The sequence below is a fragment of the Triticum dicoccoides genome, chromosome 7A, assembly GCF_002162155.2.
Source record: "Triticum dicoccoides isolate Atlit2015 ecotype Zavitan chromosome 7A, WEW_v2.0, whole genome shotgun sequence".
Lineage (NCBI taxonomy): Eukaryota > Viridiplantae > Streptophyta > Magnoliopsida > Poales > Poaceae > Triticum > Triticum dicoccoides.
The window spans coordinates 172,920,591-172,926,327 of record NC_041392.1 but is presented as its reverse complement, the minus strand read 5'-3'; positions in this window follow the sequence as shown (position 1 = coordinate 172,926,327).

Genomic DNA, 5,737 nt, shown 5'->3' with positions numbered 1-5,737 from the left:
GGTGAAAAAAGTGTTTTGGATGGCTCTATGTTGGTTTGGTAATATTTCAGAATTTATGGAGTTAGAATTAGGTCAAACGGAGCCGCGTGGGACCCACAAGCTTAGGGGGCGCCACCTTGGGGCATGCCAGCTAAGCTTGTGGCTCTCTCGTAGATCTTGTGGCCTCCTTACGAACCTTCTAGGGTCCCTTCTGGTCTACAAAAAACCATTGTAAAGTTTCATTGTGTTTGGATTTCGCTTGGTACTGATTTTCTGAAAAGCCCAAAACAAGTAGAAAATATCAACTGGCGCTGGGCACCGAGTTCATAGGTTAGTAACAAAAATGATATAAAAGTGCATATAAAGTATCTAATATTGATAATATAAAAACATGAAACAATCAAAAATTATAGATATGTTGGAGATGTATCACTAGTCCGTGGACACGGATACGGGAGCCGGCCATCCAACATCATTTCCTAAATGTCTACCCAATTCAGGTTAATTTCATTTCAAATGCATAACAATATGAAAGCAAGTTAAAGTGTCATGTTCATAGCATGTTGTTCTTAGTTTTAACATGCGCCTAATCACAAAAGTACCAGTTTGACAGTCAGTGCGAAAAAAATGCAGTTTTGCCTTGCCAAACAGGCTTTCTGAGCCTCCTTGATGGAGTCCTAGATTAGGGGGTCTCCGGGCAGCCGGACTATCTCCATTGGCCGGACTATTAGACTATGAAGATACAAGATTGAAGACTTCGTCTTGTGTCCGGATGGGACTCTACTTGGCGTGGAAGGCAAGCTAGGCAATACGGATATGGATATCTCCTCCTTTGTAACCGACCTTGTGTAACCCTAACCCTCTCCGGTGTCTATATAAACCGAAGGGTTTTAGTCCGTAGGACAACAACCATAACATACAATCATACCATAGGCTAGCTTCTAGGGTTTAGTCTCTCTGACTCGTGGTAGATCTACTCTTGTACTACCCATATCATCAATATTAATCAAGCAGGACATAGTGTTTTACCTCCATCAAGAGGGCCCGAACCTGGGTAAAACATCGTGTTCCCTGCCTCCTATTACCATCCGGCCTAGACGCACAGTTCGGGACCCCCTACCCGAGATCCGCCGGTTTTGACACCGACATTGGTGCTTTCATTGAGAGTTCCTCTATGTCATCGCCGTTAGGCTTGATGGCTCCTATTATCATCGACAGCGATGCGGTCCAGGGTGAGACTTTTCTCCCCGGACAGATCTTCGTATTCGGCGGCTTTGCACTGCGGGCTAATTCGCTTGGCCATCTGGAGCAGATTGAAAGCTATGCCCCTGGCCATCAGGTCAGATTTGGAAGTTTGAACTACATGGCCGACATCCGCGGAGACTTGAGCTTCGACGGATTCGAGCCGCAGCCGGGCGCACCGCGCTGTCGCGATGGGTATGACCTAGCTCTGTCGCTGAACAGTACCCCAGAGGCTGCGCCTGCATCAGCTCCGACCCTTAGCTCGGAGCCAACTGTGCCAGTCGAGGACGGGTGGTTGGACACCACCTCAGGGGCTGCAGTCTCAACGGCGATCGAGCCGAACACCAGCCTAAACCTCTGCGCAGCCCGTAACTCCAAGGAGCCGGACTCTTTTCCGGACTCCGAACCATCCGCGCCCTTGCCAATCGAATCCGATTGGGTGCCGATCATGGAATTCACCGCTGCGGATATCTTTCAGCCCTTGCCCCTTGGCGACATTCTGAATTCACTAAAGTCTCTTTCTTTGTTAGCAGAGCCCTGGCCGGATTATGGCCAGCAGGATTGGGATGCGGACGACAAAGAAATTCGACGCCCACCCACCACCCACTTGGTAGCCACTGTCGATGATTTAACCGACATGCTCGACTTCGACTCTGAAAACATCGACGGTATGGACGACGATGCAGGAGACGAACATGAACTAGAGCCTATAGGACACTGGAAAGCCACCCCGTCATATGATGTATACATGGTGAACACACCAAGAGACGACGACGAGGAACGGAAGGACGCACCGAAGGCTTGTCCCCTCGAGAAGCAGTCAAAGCGGCCGCGCAGGCGCCGCCCCAAATCCTACCTCAGTAGAAATACAGACCCAGCGCTAGAGCAGGGCGAGGCATTGCCGGACCACGACAACACGGAGAATCAAACCGAACAAACCAATTCTGTCAAAGATAATAGTCTAGACGACATAACACCGGACAGACACCCGGAGCAGCTGAATGCCCGTCAAAGGCTTGTTGCCACCGCGAGGAGTCTGAAAAAGCATAAGCAAAGGCTCAAGGCTGCGCAGGACACACTCCAAATCAGATGGAGTAAAGTACTCAAAACAGCAGCGAAGTACGGCGGCAATCGCCCCACCAAGAGCTACCCAAAGCGGAAGTTGCTACCTGAATTCGATGAGGAGGCCGTAGACCCCCACAACCAAAAATTAAAACAGCCATCTGCCGGATAGACGACCTCACGACCAACATAAAGCGGCAAGCAACGCTGCACATAAGCCAATACGCGGTCTACGCGAGGGCTCGCATCAAAAAGACGGCGAAACCAGATCCATCTATGGACCACGCATGCGCGCTCTAGCATACGATGCAACACAACAAACATCCGAACAACGCGGTACACCCAGATACAGGGGTGCCACACACCCCCTATGTTTCACCAATGAGGTGCTGGACCATGAATTTCTAGAGGGATTCAAACCTGTAAACATAGAGGCATACGACGGAACAACAGACCCTGGGGTCTGGATTGAGGACTATATCCTCCATATCCATATGGCTCGGGGAGATGATCTCCACGCCATAAAGTATTTACCCCTTAAACTCAAAGGGCCAGCTCGGCACTGGCTTAAAAGCCTCCCTGAAAACTCCATTGGAAGCTGGGAAGAGCTCGAAGACACTTCTCGGGTAAATTTTCAAGGGACTTATGTCCGACCTCCGGACGCGGACGATTTGAGTCATATAACTCAACAGCCCGGAGAGTCAGCCCGGAAACTTTGGAATAGGTTTCTTACTAAAAAGATCCAAATTGCTGACTGTCCGGACGCCGAAGCCTTGGCAGCTTTTAAGCATAGCATCCGTGACGAATGGCTTGCCAAACACCTCGGCCAGGAAAAACCGAGAATAATGGCAGCACTAACAAGCCTCATGACCCGCTTTTGCGCGGGTGAGGATAGCTGGCTAGCCAGATGCAGCACCAGCGACCCCAGTACATCTGAAGTTAGAGATGGAAACGGGAAATCACGGTGCAACAGCAATAACAAACGCCGGAATAAAGAAGACAACACGAAGATCATGGCAGTAAACGCTGTATTCAAAAGCTCTCGGCCAGGTCAGCAAAAGCCGCCCTTTAAAGGTGCCAGAGACGAACTGTCTAGCTTAAACAAAATTCTGGACAAAATATGTCAGATCCATAGCACCCACGGTAAACCCGCTAATCATATCCACAGAGAATGTTGGGTCTTCAAGCAGTCCGGCAAGGTCAACACCGTACACAAGGGGGAAGATACACCAAGCGAAGACGAGGATGAGCCTCTCAAGAAAGACACTGGGGAACAAAAGAAATTTCCACCAGAAGTCAAAACAGTAAACGTGTTACACGTGATCAAGGGGAGAAACAAAATGGCACTCCCAGAAAATTACGCCCAAGGGCCTATCATCGCGGAGTGCTGCCACTGGTCGTCTCAACCGATGACTTTCGACCAACGTGATTACTCAGCAAGTATCCGGTGTGCAGGATGGGCTGCCCTGGTATTAGATCCAATAATTGACGGGTACCACTTCACACGAGTCCTGATGGACGGTGGCAGCAGTCTAAACCTGATATACCAGAACACAATCTGTGAAATGGGGATAGACCCAACAAAAATTTTCCAAAGCAATACTACCTTTACAGGAGTAACGCCAGGCCCAGGGGCTCATTGCACGGGCTCCCTCCTACTAAAGGTTATATTCGGCTTCCCCGATAACTTCCGTAGTGAACACTTAACCTTCCACATTGCTCCGTTCCAAAGTGGCTATCAAGCACTACTCGCACGCGAAGCTTTCGTTCGCTTTAGTGCAATACCACACTATGCTTCCCTCACACTCAAGATGCCCGGACCACGTGGCATCATAACAGTGAACGGAAGTATTAAGCGATCTTTGCGCGCCGAAGAGAGTGCAGCTGCCTTGGCAGCCGCACAATAAAAATGGCCCGACCAACTAAAGTATTTATCAGGTCATCAAGACCTCAGACACGGTTAGACGAGTCCGGTGCAGCTATATGTAATGCATACTGGATCAATGGTCACACCCCTATTACACATACAAGGGGCTCAACACGCGCAGACAAGTGGCAATTTTTACTCATATTTAATTATACATGGTTTCTTTAAAAACTATCCTTTTGCACGACAACTTTTTCACCTAAGTTCCTCTCTTTTACATATGATCATCGAGCTACAACCATCCAGGATACGGCACAACGGAGACACACGCACAGACATGCAGCAGGGACCCACCCCAAGGATTCCTTTTAGATTAAGACCCTGCATAAATCTTTTTTACTGTCTCTTGTTGACACACATCCACCGAATTCTCAGCACAAATGAGAAGGATGCTGACGTCTTGGCATGTGGCCATGTCAAAATAATGCACGTACCTGGACACAAGGGGCTTCTTACAAAGGGCATTATTTATGTTGGGGAACGTAGTAATTTCAAAAAAATTCCTAAGCAAACGCAAGATCATGGTGATGCATAGCAACGAGAGGGGAGGGCGTAGTCTACGTACCCTCGTAGAATGATAGCGGAAGCGTTATAACAACGTGGTTGATGTAGTCGTACGTCTTCACAGCCCGACCGATCAAGCACCGAAACTACGGCACCTCCGAGTTCTAGCACACGTTCAGCTCGATGACGATCCCCGGACTCCGATCCAGCAAAGTGTCGGGGAAGAGTTCCGTCAGCACGAGGGCGTGGTGATGATCTTGATGTTCTACTATCGCAGGGCTTCGCCTAAGGACCACTACAATGTTATCGAGGACTATGGTGGAGGGGGGCATCGCACACGGCTAAGAGAACGATCTTGAAGATCAACTTGTGTGTCTAGAGGTGCCCCCCTGCCCCCGTATATAAAGGAGCAAGGGGGGAGGCTGGCCGGCCCTTGGGGCGCGCCAAGGAGGAGGAGTCCTCCTCCTAGTAGGAGTTGGACTCCCCTCTTTCCTACTCCTACTAGGAGGGGGAAAGGAAGGGGAGAGGGAGAAGGAAAGGGGGGCGCCGCCCCCCCTCTCCTAGTCCAATTCGGACCAGAGGGGGAGGGGGCATGCGGCCCACCCTGGCCGCCCCTCTCTCTCTCCACTAGGGCCCATAAAGCCCATTACTTCTCCCAGGGGGGGTCCGGTAACCCTCCGGCACTCTGGTTTTCTCCGAAATCACCCGGAACACTTCCGGTATCCGAATATAGCCATCCAATATATCAATATTTATGTCTCGACCATTTCAAGACTCCTCGTCATGTCCGTGATCACATCCGGGACTCCGAGCAAACTTCGGTACATCAAAATATATAAACTCATAATGAAATTGTCATCATAACGTTAAGCGTGCGGACCCTACGGGTTCGAGAACAATGTAGACATGACCGAGACATGTCTCCGATCAATAACCAATAGTGGAACCTGGATGCTCATATTGGCTCCCAGATATTCTACGAAGATCTTTTATCGGTCAGACCGCATAACAACATACGTTGTT